The sequence below is a fragment of the Mirounga leonina genome, unplaced genomic scaffold (genome assembly GCF_011800145.1).
Source record: "Mirounga leonina isolate KUSES-001 unplaced genomic scaffold, KU_Mleo_1.0 Mir_172, whole genome shotgun sequence".
Taxonomy (NCBI): Eukaryota; Metazoa; Chordata; class Mammalia; order Carnivora; family Phocidae; genus Mirounga; species Mirounga leonina.
In genome coordinates, this window is record NW_023270442.1 from 10,688,306 (window position 1) to 10,706,406 (window position 18,101).

Consider the following 18,101-nt stretch of genomic DNA (forward strand, 5'->3'; position numbering starts at 1 on the left):
TTTATTTTATTTTATTTTATTTTATTTTATTTTATTTTATTTTATTTAGTTTTGTAGTCCTCTGTCTTTCCCTATTTACCAAAAAGGATATGTATTCTGGATGGAGAGGGCTTGGACTGGGGGTGACACAAGACCTCTCCTTTGGTTCGTGGCACTCCTAGAGTGATGTAGTGATGGTTTGATAAGTCCCAGTAGATTTCCTTGGTAGATGAGTGAACAGTAAGGATGAATATCTATTCATTTTCTCATTCCAGAAATGTTTATTGAGTGCCGACCAGAGGTCAGGCCATTCTAGATACTAGACGTAGGGGTAATACACAAATGTGTCTTTGCCCTTCTGAGACTTGCAAAATAGTGGAGACAGAAAGCATGTATATAGATAAACATATGCATGTAGAAAATATACATGTAGATAAGTGTGTAGAGAAAACAAACATGCAGCTTATTTATGATTACATGATTTCAAAATTGTGAGGTGAAAGCAATTTGTGACTTGCTCAAGATTCATGCCTCCATCGGAGGAAGGCTAGATCAGTATGACACAATAGAAATAAAATGTGAGCCCTGAAGGTGAGACACATATGGAATATTACATTTTCCTGTAGCTACATTAGAGCAAAGTAAGAAGAAGCAGGTGGAATTAATTTTAAGGTTATATTTTATTTAACTCAATAAATTCAAAATATTTAAAACATCTGAAATATTTTACAGTCTCTTTTTGTACAAAAGCTTCAAAATCCGGTGTATATTTCACGCTTACAACGCATCTCAACTCAGAGTAGTCCCACCTCAGTACTGAACAGCCAGGCGTGCCCACTGACCGCTGTAACTTCTAGGCCAGGAACCCAGGTTGCAAGAACCTATTCTCTGTCTATATTTTCTTTATACTATGGGCTGTTGTCGTGACAGATGTTTCCTATTTATTACTCATTTACTCCACGTTTAATAGGTGTCTATTAAGTGGCTGGTAGTTGCTAGGTGTAATTCTAGGTGCTAGAGGCCTTGTAGTGAATAAAAGTAATAACACCTGTCCTTGGGGCCCCTGGGTAGCTCAGTCAGTTAAGCGTCGGACTCTTGATTCTGGCTCAGGTCATGATCTCAGGGTCTTGGGATGGAGGCCTGCATTGGGCTCTGCACTCAGCAGGGAGTCTCTTTAAGACTCTTTCTGCCTCTCCCCACCCCTCACTGTTCTCTCTCTCTCTCTAAAATAAATAAGTAAATCTTTAAAACAAAACAAAACAAACAAACAACAAAAAAAAAACCCTAAGAACACCTGTCCTTAATAAGAGCTTACCTTCTAGTGGTCATTGTTATCTTGGACAATCTCAGATCCCAAATTATATGTAAGAGTTTTAGCCCTTCTCTGCTAGTTTATTAGACAGATTTCATAAGGTGAACCTATGATACGCATTCTTACTAAAGCCAGAACCTCACTTTACATTTTATAATTTCTATACATAAAACCCCAATAATTATTTTTTTCCATCTCCTATCACCCTGAATCAGAAGGGTGCTTGTCACAAATGGTGATGAGTGGAGAAAAGTCAAAGGAGGGTTGAAAAAGTGAGGCCTATTGCCCCGAACTTTCTCTGCTGTTCTTGCAGCAATTTGGTATTTTCAGTGTATCTTCTCTTTATTAAAAATTGATTGAAGAAACCATGGCAGCGTTCTTGCTCTGGGAAACTGATTTTCATTTTCTTTCCTACTCACAATTACCTTTGCTATCCTAAACACCCAAACAAACAAACAAACAAACAAGAAAAAAAATAATTCTCCAAATCTACTCACTTACCAGTTACCCAGTACTGGAGGGAAGAAACAGGTGTTCAACCATGTTTGTTTGTTTTTTTTTCATCTGCTTTTGTTTATTTGAAAGTTGTCCTTCTGTAAAGAAAAACTTGTTAATGTAACTTGAAGAAAACTTTTGAGGCTGGGCTTCTTCTGTTTCCTAGCAGTGATTCTCACTCTTGGCTGAAAACTGATTTTAAGTGAAAAATTCTTACACCATTTTAAAATATATGTTTTATTAGTATTAAGGTATGGCAAGGTCAACAGATCAGGAGAAGACTGCCATTGAAAGTGAAGTTTGTTATACTCACAGATTCAAAGAAGAGCTGGCATGCCATGCCATGGAGAGCCATATATGAGGAAGCAACAAGGCTGATCAGGAGATGGAGAGGGAGAATGTGGGCAAGAGCCTTTATGGTGGTTTCCATGGGAAGTGATGGATGAGGCATGGTGAGCAGGGCTAAGATTGGCTCCTTTGAATAATTTCAGCATGCTCTGGACATAGGGACTATCCTTAGTTGTCTAGTCCCTGGCCCTGGGGTGATTAGGGCAGGTAGAGAGTGGCCCAGATTGTTTCTGCTAAGGAGGAATTAGCTCGCCCTGGGAATGACAGTCTTTCCAGAGTCAACAAGGCCTAAGAGGTCAAACCATAAAATACAGAAAATACAATGCATGGGGATGCAGATGCCCGGGCTAAACTCGAGAGCAATTGCATCAGTATGCCTGGAGTGGGGTCCAGGCATCTATATTTTTAAAGATGCCCAGGGGATTTTAATGTCCAGAAAAGGCTGAACATGACTGGCTCAGGCATCTCTAGTTGTATGAAGCACTGATTTCTCTAGCTTTTTATGGTTTCTTCCCTGCAAAGTTAATCTAAGAACTTTCCTGTGTGGATGTGATGTTAATATAAGTTGACTTTCTTAATTAATTTGAGGGTCATCTTTTCAATTCCTGAAAACTTCTTCAGTCCCAACCAAATGCCACTTCAAAATAAACTTGAGTGTACTCCCATGACATTGGATGTCAACAATTAGTTCATTTTGATGTAGCATTTAATTATGATGCAAACATCCTCAGGAAATTGGGGAGATAGCCCTGAATTAGTTGCACAATCCCCTGGATTTCTGAAACCATTTAGAGCCTGGCTACCCACAGTGTGGCCTGAAGACCAGCAACAAAGCATTCCTTGGAAATTCTTTACAAATGCAGATTCTCTGGCCCCACCCAAGACCTACTGAACCAGATTCTGAATTTCATCAAGATCCCCAGGAGATGAGTGTGCACCTGCAAGTTAGAGAGGCCTAGGCTTAGTGCCAATTAGAGAAAAGGTGTCACAGTCTTAATTGGACATATTCAATGTCGACACTAATTCCAGATGATTCCTCAGTTTCCACAGGTTTCTGCTCAGGCATGACAAAGCCTAAGGCACACACCTTGCAGACCTCCAACAGTTTTTCTGCTGAAGAATCTCTGTGGAAGCAACCAATAAAAGAGATTTTTTTTTCCTTAAAGAGCAACTGAGGTCAGAGCACCTCAGCATGAGCTTACCAGTAAGTGTTCTTTATATTAGTCTCCAGGTCTGTTCTAATTCATTCCTGCAGCCTCATTTGAAATTTTTCCCCCACTTCCTTTTTTTCTTTCATCCAAATTTCTCAACCAACTTTGCTTCTCACCAAGAGGTTAGCAATTTTTTTTTCTTTTCTCCAACATGGGCCTGAACTTCAGCAAGGATCATCTCGAGCCCACTTCTAGACAGAGTTTCTCCCATTTATCAACTCTTCCATTTTAGAGCAAATATCTCCCTTTTATTTTCCTTGACCTCACTTACCTGAATTTGTGAAATGTAGAAAAGCACAGAAAGAGAGCTGCAATTTTTTATTCCAAATAATGAAATATGAGCCTCATTTTTAAGACCATTTTCTCCTTCCTAAAAAGATTATTTAACTTTTCCTGCCTTAGCCCTGTTTTTCTGCCTCTAGAATTATCTAATGAAAAAGTATGATTAATCAGCCTAAAAATATACTAAGTTGTGAGGGTTGGGGTGGTGGTGGAATTAAACCTCCAAAATTTTCTTTTGCTGAATCTCTCTTTCCCTCCTCTTTTTTTTCCCTCCTCCCCTCTACTCCCCTTCCTTCCATTCCCCTCCCCTCTCTCTGTATGTATGTGTGTATGTGTGTGTGTATATACACACAGACACAGAAATATACAACATAATAATACCTCTTCCTCACCCACATCCCTCAGGGTGATATACCCTCCTTGTGGCAGTAATTTTGATTATTTTTTCTTTCTGACCAGCATGCGAACTCATTCTAAGTTCTCTGGTTCTAGCCTCTGACCACTCATTGCGGGTTTGGGGCAGAGGAGAACCAGCCCTCATCCCGCTTCACGCTGTATTCACCCATCATCCTGGCAATAGTGTTTGAGCCAGTGGGGGATCCTATGACTCAAGCAGAGCCAATCAGAGGTCTTCCCTGAGACTTATATCCTTTCTCCACTGGGGTTTGGAGATGAGGCTTTTCCCTGCAGTGATATCTCTTTACTTTGTGGAGAGAGCCTATTGGCAATGGAAGAGAAAAAAACAAATAATTGGGAGCAACTCAAGCAGAGATAAAAGAGAATGCTGGCAAATCCCTGAGGTACACATTCCTGGAGCTCCTTATCCCTCTGGCATTGTTCTCTCAGGTGTGGGCCAATAATTTAGTTTTTTGCTTAAGCTGATTTGAGTGGGACTTTATCACCTGCGATTAGAGAGAGTCCCGATGAATACCAATGCATTTCTATGTTGATATTTACCCATTTCCTCTTCTTTTGGTCTCCACTTTGTGTAAACTTAGCATGTGGTTAGCAGGTTATACCTAAATGCACAGGCAAGTAAGGACTCAAGGTATTCCACCTTTAGGCAAACGGGGAAAGTGTTATTGGACCAGGTTGAGAAATGAGCTATTTTGTGCTAGATGGACAGACTTCTAGACTCTCAACATGCTGCCTGCAACCTAACTGAGTAGTGGGGTTGCCATAGTGAAATCCTGCAAAAGGCCCAATGGCCTTATTAAAACTACACTAACCCTGGGGTCAGACTGCTTGGGTTTGGATCCTGTCCCCACGACCAACCAGCTGCATGACTTTTACCTTGCTTTCCATGTCTCTGTTTCTTTTTCTGTACACTGGGGTGAGAGGGTTATCATGAGGATTAAATGAGTTAGTATTTTGTAAAGCATTAAGGACAGTGCTTGGTGCAAGATGTCCTATAATATTTGCAAAAACAAATGAGTGGTCCATTTTTTCCCCCCAGCCTGAATGTCACACTCTCTTGAAGAAGCTGTTAGCACTTATGGAACCCCTGGTAATCCTCCACTCTGTGTTTCCCGAAGGTCATCTGGTGGGAACACGTTTAGAAAAGGGAGATCAGAAGAAACCATGGTCTCTAGATAATCCCAGTGAATTCTCAATAGAGAGAATGCCTTAGATATTTCCAGCCTTACTTTGAACATGGATGATACCTCAGGATTCCTTTGTGGGAAAAGAAAGATAATGTGAACATAAAGAGGGAAATGCAGTCTAAGAAATAAAAGAAAAGTGGTATCAGCATTTTTGTGTGTGTGTGAAAAAGCACACCTGAGTCAATCCTACATTCTTTTCTAAACTCAATCTAAAAAATATAAGTGACCCAACATCTATGTTTCAGGGACATAGTTGACACATGGACAGTAAAAGATCCTAACAGTGATTTCTCTATCTTGTTTAAATTATTGGCCTCATTGGACTCCAACCCCATGTTCCACAGTCGATAGAATTTGTTTTACTTCCTCCAACAGACTCACTCCAAATTCTAAATTAGATTAGAACGAGGGAGGAAATCTCTCATTAACAGAAGTTCTGTTTTCTCTCTGAATCCAGTGAGCACACTGGATCATCCCTTACTTTAAATCATTGCTAGTCATAGTACGTGTGGGTCAGGAGTAGCAGCACCTGGGAGCCTAGGAGCCATGCAGCTTCATGTGCCGCGGTCCTAGGGTGACAATTTGTCCTGGTTTGCTCAGGCCTATCTCAGCTTTTGAACGAAGAGTCCTGCATCCTGGAAATTCCTATAGTCCTAGGCAAACCAGATTTTTGATCATCTTACCCCAGATTTAGTGAATCTGAGGCTCTGGGGGTAGACCAGGAATCTAGGATTTAGTAAGTTCTCAAGGTGATTTTTATGTGTCTTAAAGTTTGAGAAGTGCTATTTTAGATTATCTGCTCAATGCATGGAAAATGGAGCCTCTGTGAACACAGCAGTCACCTTTTTTCTCTCAGTGCTCTGTCCACCTAGGTAGCATGCCTGTCTGACAAGAGTAATTAAATTTCACTCGCCAGCATCTGCTGCGTAGCCTCAAAGCCCTACCCTGTACCATGGTCCAGCCACCAAAACCCCAACACCGCATTTTATATCCATTGCCTGCATTGTTTAAGAAAATGAATATATTCACTGCATGCTGGGCAGGGCAGGCTGCCAGGCTAGCTTCTTATTCCCTCATGGTATTGTCCTTATCATTCTCACAGAATCACCTAGGGGAACAGCTCTGCTGGCTGGACTTGGTGCTTTTCCTTTGGCTTTCTTGTTCTCTTTTCACATTTTTATTTATGAGCATTGCATGTGCCTCACAGTGCAATAACTTCTCACATGGTTTCTCAATTGTCCTTTTTGGCTTGAACACGTGACTTCAGTTCCACTGCACATTCGTTGAGGTAGGCTCACCCCCCATGCGCTCTGGAGCCCAGCCCTTGGCTGTCTTCAGTAGATGTGGGGGTCTTTCATCATACTGCCATTCCCAACTAAAATTGTGAGTTGGGCCAAGATTGACTTTGCCACCTACTAGTTTACCTTCTTTCTTTCCTGAGGGTCTTCTCACTCCACTCTCCATCTCAGTCATTCATTCTGTGTTGTCTCTTTTAGCTGACTATCAAAGAATCCCTGCCAATGACTGGGAGATAAGGTGTTCCCTCAGAATATAAAGTATGACATTTCTTCTTCCAACTCAAATGGTAAACAACATGGAGATATTGAGAAAGGTGACTGTCATCAGGGAATTAGACAGAGTGGCCAGCATATTGAGGGTAAAGGTCATCTGCTCTGTAATCCTCTCAGGATAGCCTGGAGCCTGGCAAATGTGACCATAAATGCAAGTGCCAAGGAGCTTGTACTCAGGGTGGGAGCTTTGCTCAAATGGTCTCCCCTTCTCCTAGATGGCTGTGCTTGAATATTGGCCTCATGAACGATGTCCATGCTTGAATCCCTGGAACCTGTGTTAGCTTACATAGAAAAAGAGACTTTATGTTTGTGATTAAGTTAAGGATCTTGAGATGGAGAGATAATCCCGGATTATCCACGTAGCCCCTAAATGTAATCACAAGCATCTTTATAACAGGGAGGCAGAGGAATATTTGGCAGCAAAATAAGAAGGCAAAGAAACAGACTCTTCTCAAGAACCTCCCCACATTGGGGAGAGTGATCTGTTTCATTTAGTCTACCAAATCAAAAGTTAATCTCACTCAGGAACAACCTCAAGATACACCCAGAATAATGTCTGGCCAAATATCTGGGCCCCTATGACCCAGTCAAGTTGACACATAAAATCAACTTTCAGAAGCACAAAATATCTGAGCTCAACAAACGCCAGTTCCTTTCATTAGAAACCTTACTTGAATTGACTCAGGAAAAAACAAAATGAAAAAAGAAAAGAAAAAAGTGAAAACTCAGCTAGATTAAACTGCCTTAAAACTCTAAGGCTTACATGGTGTGCCAGGTAATATAAGTGAAAATAAAAGCAATTACTTGGTGGATACATGTCATTATGCATTTGTTCAAACCCACAGAATGTACAACACCAAGTGTGAAACTTAATGTAAACTACGGACTTCAGGTGATAATGATGTGTCCATGTAGATTCACCAATTGTAACAAATTACTACTCTGGTGTGGGATGTTGATGGTCAGGCAGGATGTGCATGTGTCTGGGGAGGAGTAGGTATATGGGAAATCTCTGTACTTTCTGCTTGATTTTGTTGTGAAGCTGAAACTGCTCTAAAAATAGTCTATAAAAAAATAATAACAACCAATAACTATCAAATGAAATACAAATCTCCGGAGTGTCAGAAATAAATTTCGATGCAGCAAATATCTCTTATGGGCAATGGGGTAAATAGCAGTTGCAGAAAAAGCCAAAGGTCCCTTTGCTTTCTACTGTCTGCTCTCTGTCTGCACGAGTGCTTATTCCTTCACAATTTCTTAAAATCTGTGGGGGTTTTTTGTTTGCACATCTGTGTAGTGTGTTAAAAATCATAGTACATTAAATGCTCTCTTTCTTAAGAAAATTCACCCAACATTCTTTCTTATTAATATATAACCACAAGAAAAAGATAATGTAAGAAATATAGAGAGAGAATATTATTTCCTCTCATTATTAGGGGAACAGATTTCTAAAGAAGAGTTTTAGTAATACTGAGTTCTGAGGCACCTTGATAATCTCCATTTAAGTCAGAGAGTTTTTCTATAAAGGGTCAGAGAGTAAATATTTTAGATTTAGTGGGCCGTACAGTTTTTGTCACAACTGCTGAGCTCTGCTCTGGTGGCACGAAAGTTGTCATTGACAACATGTGAACAAATGGGTGTGTCTCTGCCACAATAAAAACAGGTTTGTGGGCCAGATTTGGCCCATGGGCCATAGTTTGCATACCTTTGATCTAATTCTTTGTACCACCCAGTACCGTTTACACGCTGTGCATCATCATCAAACCAAACAAACCAATATGTAAGGAAACCCCCCATAACCCAAATATCTCCAATATTTTGCAGGTACCGGACATCTCCAAATTCTTCTTCAGAGTCTTGTAGCTTTTTGGCATCATGATAGATCTCCAAATTAAAGGAATCCAGACGATCATAAAGTTCCGGTTGTGCCCAGAACTGTGCAAAATGTCTTTTTATTCCCTCTTTTCATTCAGGATTTGCTATTGTCACTGCTAACAGTCATTTGGACCACATTTCTCTTCCTGGATCTCCTTCAGACTCTCCCAACAGCCCGGAGATTCTGGGTCAATCTTTTTTACTAGAGGCTTAATAACAAACAATACATTTTAAGTAGTTTCTGGAATGTTTTTTGTTCTTTGTAGATGGATGTAACTTTCTTTTCTGTTATACACTGGATGTTTTATAAATAACAGAGTGAAAGAGTAAAAAAGAAAATATGGAAATGTATGATGGGGACAGGAAACAGCTGTAGTTCTACTACTAGATCTTAAATTTTTGAACTTTGTTAGTCGAAACTTGTAATAAGAAAATTGACATTGCATCACAGTTGCTAGAATATTGACATTTATGAATGTCTGAGAAGTTAAGAAATGGAAGCAACTTCCTAATTTTTCATCCTTAACGTAGATCACAAATCATGTAGGTGAAACCAGGTAGATGGTTTGTGGGCAGGTGTGGTTCATAACTGCTCTAAAGCAAAATGAGGTGGGTCACCACTTCTCCTTTCTTATCAGCAGCTCCTCAGATCTCTTCAAATCCATTTAACCCGCTTGTTCTTAGGACATCTCATTGGCATCTTTACTCTATCATCCATCTACCTATCTATCTATCTATCATCCATCAATCATCTGTCTATCCATTTCAGTGTTTTATTTAAATTCGATTCTAAGACCAAGACAAGGTGATGAATTTGTACACCTAGTTAGACTGGGACGTATGAGAGATGCCAAAACACTTTATTTCACTTGGAAAAAGAACACTTTAAAATGAACAGAATTCAAAATCTATTGTGTCCAGGAAAGTTTGGGTGACTTTCCAAGATCTGGCAAATATAGAATAATTGACAAATGGAGCTTGTTTTTCCATGGAGTGCAGCAGAATGGCTGATTTAATAAGTCACAGACCGAAATGTATTTTCATAAACAACTTCCTAATTCAATTCAGCATTTTAATGTCTGGTTGCTTACTTTGATTTCAGCTGTGAAGTATCCAAATCTTTTTCTAGTGTTTCACATAAATAACTTCCCCACATGAAAGTCACCCTGAGCTTCATTAATTAACTCTCCTTCGGTCAAAAGGCAAATAGAAGTAACTTCTGGCAATTCTCTCACGTGGACAAAAAGGTGCCAATTATCTTGTGTTAACTAATCAAACGATGAAAGACCCAAGAACACTGGGTGAGGGATGCTAGTGAGGGAAGCTGGACAAAAAATACCACTGAATGAACTTATTGGTGAAATTGATGGATTTTCTTCCTTTTCTTCGGTAACAGTTGAACATAATTCAGAATCTTCTACTTGCACCCATTCACCCACTCCCAAATACGATTTGCGAGTAAGTGTTAGCTGATACCCCTCTCTGCTTGTCATGTGTGCATAACATGGACATATACTTCTGCATCCCTCTGACCTTTAGAAGATTGAGGAAGTCCACTGTTTATAGATAGGAATTCTACTATGAAACAAAATTTAAGAAAAAGCAACCTGGGCTATACTCAACAAAATTTACAGTTCAAAGCTGAGATAAGATAAATTCTCTTTTTTGAAGTAGTTAATATTTTCTTTTTTGGCAAGGATAATGTAATTTGCAGGTAGTTTGATTTTCAATTTTCCATATACTGCAGCTAGTCTAATTTTTGTTATTGATGTGTTTCCCCTCAATATGCTGAGACATGCTTTCTTGGTTTATGAAAAAAAGTTATTCTTTGTTCTTAGGATGATAATAAAAGCTCAGTTTAGAGGAATCATAGCCCCAACAGTCAGAGATAGAGTCCTTTCCTGCCACAAGGTATAAGAGGAAAGGCAGGTGGGTTAGGTCCTATTATAAATGGCTATTAATTACAAATGATCCCCCTACCTTCTTTTTTTCTTTTTCTCCATCTTTCCTTTTTTCTTCATTGATTTCTCTCTTTCTTCATCATTTATTCTCTAATATTTTAGTACAGAAGCCATTGCATGGGAATGTGCAATGATTTCTCGCTTTCTTCATCATTTATTCTCTAATATTTTAGTACAGAAGCCATTGCATGGGAATGTGCAATGATTTCTCGCTTTCTTCATCATTTATTCTCTAATATTTTAGTACAGAAGCCATTGCATGGGAATGTGCAAAGTAGCCATCTGCACATATGCGGGGTTCCTGCAATCAGGATGTGATTATGACAAAAAGGGCATCTTTGCAAAGTTGGGGTGCAGGATGTGAGTAATGACAGTGGCCAAGTGAGCCTGTGTGGAAGAAAGAGAGCATCTATGGAAAGGCAAGAGCAAGGGTGGCTCTGGCCCAGAGTAGGGTGAGCAGCCAGAGAAGTTTGAGGAGAACATGTGCACAGAGGGGTGGCAATCACCTTCTCAGGGTTGTTTGAGCCCAATGTGATAAGAAGGACATTGAGCAGAGGTACCAGCAGCAGGTTGGCACAAGAAGAGGAAGATGAGGAAGTCTCTGTTGAGGAAAGGCAGCCACAGGTAGAATCTTGGACACAGGTTATTGAAGCCTAGGTGGGGTAAGGGAGGTATCCAATTTGGGAGCTACTGGTGGTTCATAGCAAGGTATCAGAGTGTGAGCAAGGACTGGAGGGCATAAGTTAGGGGTGGAGGGCATGATAGACTGATGGTAAAGTGGTTGCATACAGAGGTGATTCATGGAATAAGTTGGCATTTTAAGGTTAATTGGAGTCAGTTTCTCAATTGAGAGAAGTGTAAACATAAGAAAAGAAGCAAAATTAGAATGACGTTTTGTAGTTGATTTTGAACTGGAGTAATCAGTGTGAACTAATGATTTTCAATATGTATAGAAATAAATAGGTTAAATGTGCTCATTTTTTTGAGTTGTCTCTTTATTGTTGAGTTGTAAGAGTTCTTTATATATGCTAGATACAAATCGCTTGTCAATTATGTCATTTGCAGATATTTTCTTTCAATTCTGTGAGTTGTCTTCTTTCTTGATTGTGTCTTTTGAAACACAATGCTTTTAATTTTGATGAATTATAATGTACCAATGTCACCTGCAGTTTTGTATCATATATAAGAAACTATTCCATAATCCAAGATCACAAAGATTTAATCCTGTTATTTTGCAAGAATTGTATAGTTTTAGCTCTAATGCCCAACTTTATGATCATTTTTTAGCTAAATTTAGTAATGATGTGAGGTAAGGATCCAACTTCATTCTCGTGTCAAAAAATGTTTTGACACTCTTGCTATCACTTTACTAATTATGGAAGACTTGGCTACAACAGATGTGTAGGTGAAAGGGAAGACTCAGAGCCCACCTCCACCATCAATGACACCCAATAATAATGAATAAATAGTTGTTGGTGATCAAGGGAGAGACACGGCATAACAAATACTGACAGCAAGGGAGGGGCACAATTTTGTCACTTCCCATACTGTAGTCTGGTCTTGCTTTTTCAATATGTTCTTCTAATCTCTGCTTCATCCAAATATTTAATCCACTTACAGTTAATGTCAATACTAATAAAATAGGATTTACACCTGTCATATTGCTATTTCATGTCTATATGTCTTAAGTCATCTTACATTCCTTTATTCCTTCATTACTTTCTTCTTTGTGCTAAGGAAATATTTTCTAGAATTCTTTTTAAATTACTTTATCTTATTATATTTTGAGTTATTTTCTTAATGATTACCATATAATAAACATAACCTTATACTCTCTTCTATATTTACTTTTATATTTATTTATACCAATGTTATTTATTTCTTCATGTGGGTTAATGTTGTTATCTAGTATCCTTTCATTTCATCCTGAAAGACTTTTTAAATATTTTTTATAAGATAGGTCTTCTAGAAACAGATTTTCAGTTTTTGCTTTTGTTGGAATGTCTTAATTTTTCCTTCATTTTCGAAGGATACCTTTGCTGGATATAGGTGATAGGGTTTTTGTTTGTTTGTTTTCAGCATTTTCAATACATCATTTCATTGCCTTCTGGCCTCCACAGTTTCTGATGAGATGAGCTACTAATCGTATTAAGATACCTTACCTGTGATCAGTCACTTTGTCTAGATTCTTTCAGAATTCTCTGTCTTTTATCAATTTGACTATGATGCATCTAGGTATGGATTTGAGTTTATCCTACTTGGTGTTTGTTGAGCTTCTTGGAATGTAGATTAATGTTTTTCATAAAATTTGGGGAGTTTTAGATCACTATGTCTTTAAATTTCTTTTCTGCTCCTTTCTCTCAATCTCTCCTCCTCTTCAGAGACTTCCATTATGCATATTTTGATAAAATGGATGGTATCCTACAGGTTTGTAAGGATCCCTCCATTTGTCTTCATTCTTTTTCTTTCTATGTCTCCCACTAGACAATTTTAGTTTATCCATCATCTGATTCTTTCTTCTGTCAGTTCAAATATGCTATTGAGTCCCTCTAATAAATTTTTCATTTTTGCTATTTTACTTTTAAACTCAAGAATTTCTATTTAGTACTTTTTTTTTTTTAAGATTTTATTTATTTGACAGAGAGAGAGATAGTGAGAGCAGGAACATAAGCAGGGGGAGTGGGAGAGGGAGAAGCAGGCTCCCTGCTGAGCAAGGAGACTGATGTGGGGCTCGATCCCAGGATCCTGGGATCATGACCTGAGCTGAAGGCAGACACTTAATGACTGAGCCACCCAGGTGCCCCTATTTAGTACTTTTTTTATATGTCTATTTCTTTACTGATATTCTATCTTTGGTGGACATTATACTCATATTTTCTATTTTTTAGACGTTCTTTTCTTTAGTTCTTTGGACGTATTTATAATGTCTGATTTAAAGACTTTGTCTCCTAATTCCAAAATCTGGATGTCCCCAGTACAGTTTCCACTGACTACTTTTTAAATCCATGTATGGGTCTTATCTTCCCATTTCTTTGTATGTTTTATTTATAATATTTTTTGTTGAAAGCCAGACTGTTTTAATAGTGTAAAGTGATAACCCTAGAAACTAGATTCTCCTTCCCAACCAAGGTTATTTTTACTGTTTGTTTGCTTAGTCACTTTCCTGCACTAATTTTGCAAAATCCATCTGCCTTATCATGTGCAGCCTCTGAAGACTCTGCTCAGCATAGTAGTCAGATGATTGGAGAGACATTCCCTAAATGCTTTGAACCAATATGTTTTCTACCCTTTGCTGAGGCACCCACATGCTGAAAGTGTTTTTGAATACCTTTTCAAACGTTCGTCATTTTTCAACGTCACCCCAATCTTTACTTCCTATTTGTGCAATACCTCACGGTCAGCCAGACATAAGCGATTAGGGCTTTTTCAGTTCTTACTTGGGCTTATGCATAACTCTGCACATGTGCTTGGCCTTCTTGATTTCCATGAATGTTTAAAATCAAAATTCAAAATCCCCTATAGGCATCTTTTTTCCCCCAGTTTCCCTTTTAAGTATTTTGTCCAGCTTCTGGTTGGCCCAACTGGCATCGCTGCATTACATCGTGCATTAGGCAGTCTAAAACATTAGACAATGTTGCTGGATTTTTTTTTTTTCAAATGCTCTCTGACAGGGCTTTCACTGAAGGAGCTCTTAGTCAGTTCAAATAAAGGCAAGCTCTGTGAATGGGATCTTTGCCAGAAGCTCCCAAATTATGTCAATTCTCTGGGGAAGGAGCTTTTTAGGAGCTTCGAGCCCATTCTGTTCCCTCTCTGGTCACTGCTAGACCACTATTTTTCACAGTTACCACAGTTGTGAGCCTTCTGGTTTTCAAAGAAAGGCAACATAGGAATAGAACAAGTAAAAAAGTGAAACAAACACAAAGCTGTTATTTATAATATTTAGCTGTTCTCTTTATTAGAGCATCTCATATTGTTGCAAACATTTGGATAATTTCAAAAGTTCCAAAGAAGTTGATTTGATCAGTGTTCTTGTTTTTATGCAGTGAATTTTCAGAGGTCCTTATTCTGCCATTCTAGAAGCATTTTCTCTATACTCTTCATGCAATTTTTTTGTTAATTTTGAATTATTTCAAAATAAAGAGAAATATTAATTTAGTTATTTACCCTCTGTCTCAACTTTAGTTTTTAATTTTTTTTTTCCCTTTCCTTCACCACATTCAGCTCACTTAGTTGCATAAGCATAGTTACTTCATTAGTCAAGTTGTGGTGGTGTTTGAAAACTATACATATTTCTATAGTGACAGTCAACAAAGCTTTAGTTTCTTCTCTTCTCCATTGTCCATTGATCTCATGCATTGATCCCAGCCAACCTTCCTTTTCCTGTAGTACCCATCAATTATATGATCTTACTGGGAATAAGGCCATCAGTTGTCTTTTAAATTCACATTCTTGTCCTCTTCATTAGCAGTTATGTTTTTTAATGTAAACTACGTTTCAAACATACACTCTACAATTCACACTGTAGGAAGATCTTCATTATTTTTCCATTTCAATAGAAATAGCTATTACCTCTAATTTACAAAAGAAGATACTCCCAGGCAAAGTTATTATTGACACAAGGGTAAACTAATTTTTTAACAAATAGCTGAAGGCTTATGTGACATCAGAATTTTAAAATAAAGTACAAATAATGTGGATAATAATTTTTATGATAAACCAGGATATTTTTTTGCATCTTATTCTTTAAATTGTCCATTATAGATGTTGCAAACATTTTTGTCATTTTTCAACAGTTGCCTAAAACAAATCTTCTTCTTCTTTCTTGTTCTCCATGTTTCTTGTGTCTCAGCTTTCTTTATTTACTTTCCTATATGATACTTCTAGCTAGGAAGACTGAAGTCACCATCCCATTTCAATTGCTGCAGTGCTGCTTTATTCCACGAGAGGGCACTCAAATGGCTTTCTTTTTCTGGTTTCATGTTTTTTCAGTTGTTGACCGCATTGGATTGTAGGACAGATTTATCCCAAAATCCTCTACTGAAACAAAATGATACATACATACATGCAACAATAATTAAGTTATTATAAAATATGAAAACTTACATGTTCTGCACATAGGAAAATAAAGAGACTGAGATATCCCAATATTATATCCCAATTTTACTTGCCTTCCTAGGGAAGACTTTGGATATGTAAACATGACTCCTATAAAGGAGGCAAGGCACTTGGAAAAACTTACATATTCTGTATTGATCAAATGTGAATGATATTTAATTATTCCCAAACTAAATGGAACAGGTAAAGGCTTTTCTTCTTCTTTTTCTTCTTCTTTTTTTTGAAATAGAGCTAAAAAAATAAGTTCAAATAAGTGTCTGAGATAATTACAGATAAAGGCATTATAAAAAACAATACCTGAGTTTTGTCATGATAAACAGGTAGGAAATCTTCGCTTTGCTGACATTAGGATGGCAGACACATACAGAAATGAACTCATTGTTATTAATTTTTAAATCACAGCCTATTGCTACCCCAGGAAAGTATCTAAGCAAACCTTAATCCATTTAAAGACTATTAACATTGTCTTTTTCTATAAGGTTAGACTGGTGTGAGTAGTGAGTGGCAGGATTAGTAGAGAGGGGATGAGAGACACTATTCAGGCATTCTGGAAACTCTGTGCATTTTTCTGACTTTATGGGAATTTTTCCTGGCTTGCCTGGCAGGAGAAATGTCTTTAGGAAAGGTCATTGCCTAGTTCAAGATTACCAGGATTCACCATCAAAAGAAAGATGCCTCTTTCAAGGGAACATTACAGAAGAGAAGGACACTCTGGGTGCCAAAGCACAGAATTGCTACCATAGTTTTTACGTGCTACCCAAAGAACCATACCATCATGATGGCAGGCTCTTTTCCCAAGTTTTGAATCAATTTGGGTAGCACTAGAATCAACAACTGTTTGATAACTCTTTAACCACCAGGGGGCAAAAGGGCAGTATCATAATCTCAGCCTTATAATCATGCAAAGCAAACTGAATTTTTAGATTTTGTTTATTAGATATTGTTTTGGGTTCTTTTAAATTTTATTTCATTGTTATCTTGGTCCATGGCCATTGGATAGTGGCTTTCTAAAACAATTGTTTTGATTAGTACCATCGGTAGCTCTCAAATTATTAGCTTTTATTTTAATAAAGAGGATTCTTCTTCTAAGTAGAAACAATTAGTGAAAGATAAAAATTATTCATGCCTGACTGAGTTGGAAATCACTATAATTTGATAGATTGCCTTTGGAAGTTTAAGCTTTGCAGTTTTTTTTTTTTTTTGTAACTCTATATCCCTTTGGGGCATTTGAATTGATACTTTTATTATGTCTTTGTATCAATTCCTAAACAGAAAAAAATAATAAGGAACATGATCACCTTACACAAAATTTTGACTTATACTTTCTTTAAAATGTAGGAAAAACATGATGAAAGGGTACATATTTTCTTTATCACACACTTTATTACTTAGAATCCTAAAGACCTACTTCAGATCTGTTATTTGTTAGTTATTTGTGCTTCCGATTTGAGTTTTCCTAGCAGCATGTGGTGGGGTAGAGAGAACCAAAATGGTCTCCTCGGTAGCTGATCACCCTGCTATTGCACATTGGCAAATTCTATGCATTAAGCCCAATGCAAAAGCCAATTATGCAGTCTGCAGATATTGCATTTCCAGCTGTTGGAAACACAAATGGCATTCATCCCATTCACCCTGAATACTTTGTTTATTTGACAAATATCTGGAAATAGATGGCAATCAGAAGTACATTTTCAAGTTTCTATATCTTTGGAGGCAATTTTTAATACATTAGCCATTTCTGAAATTAATTAATGCCAAGGCAAAATAACCTCAGGGACATCTGGGCCAGTGGGTGTGCATCTATGTGTATGTGTGCGCTCTGATTTAATGAAAACACTACTCTTCCATGATTCTTTTTTTTTTAAATGTCCTATATCCTTCCCTAAAAAAAAAAAAAAAAAATACATGGAACCACTCAAGGCTAAGTGGGAATTTAAGATTATCTCTATGCCTTCAAGTTCCAGTACAATTTATGAGAGAGGAAAGTAGTCTTTGAGGCTAAGTTTACTTGCCATTTGATGTCAGTGTTGTGCTAGAAGAGCAAAATTAATGGGGAGGCGTGCAAGCCAGCAGGAATAAGGTACTGGGGGACAAGGTTAATTTGAGTGTTAAAGGTTATCAGTCTGAGATAACTCATCACAAGTCGAAATGACAAGTCTTTATGGAGACCAGCACAGCTCTTTTGTAGAGAGTCAAACACCACATCCAACCACCTCTCATTCAAATTCAAAACATGACATCTGTCAAACACAAGCAGATTTTTTTTTTTTTTTTCCAAATAGAAGACACTACGTTAAGGTGCTTTGCTAATCTTAGAGATCTAAAATCTCTCCCATCATTTTGAATGA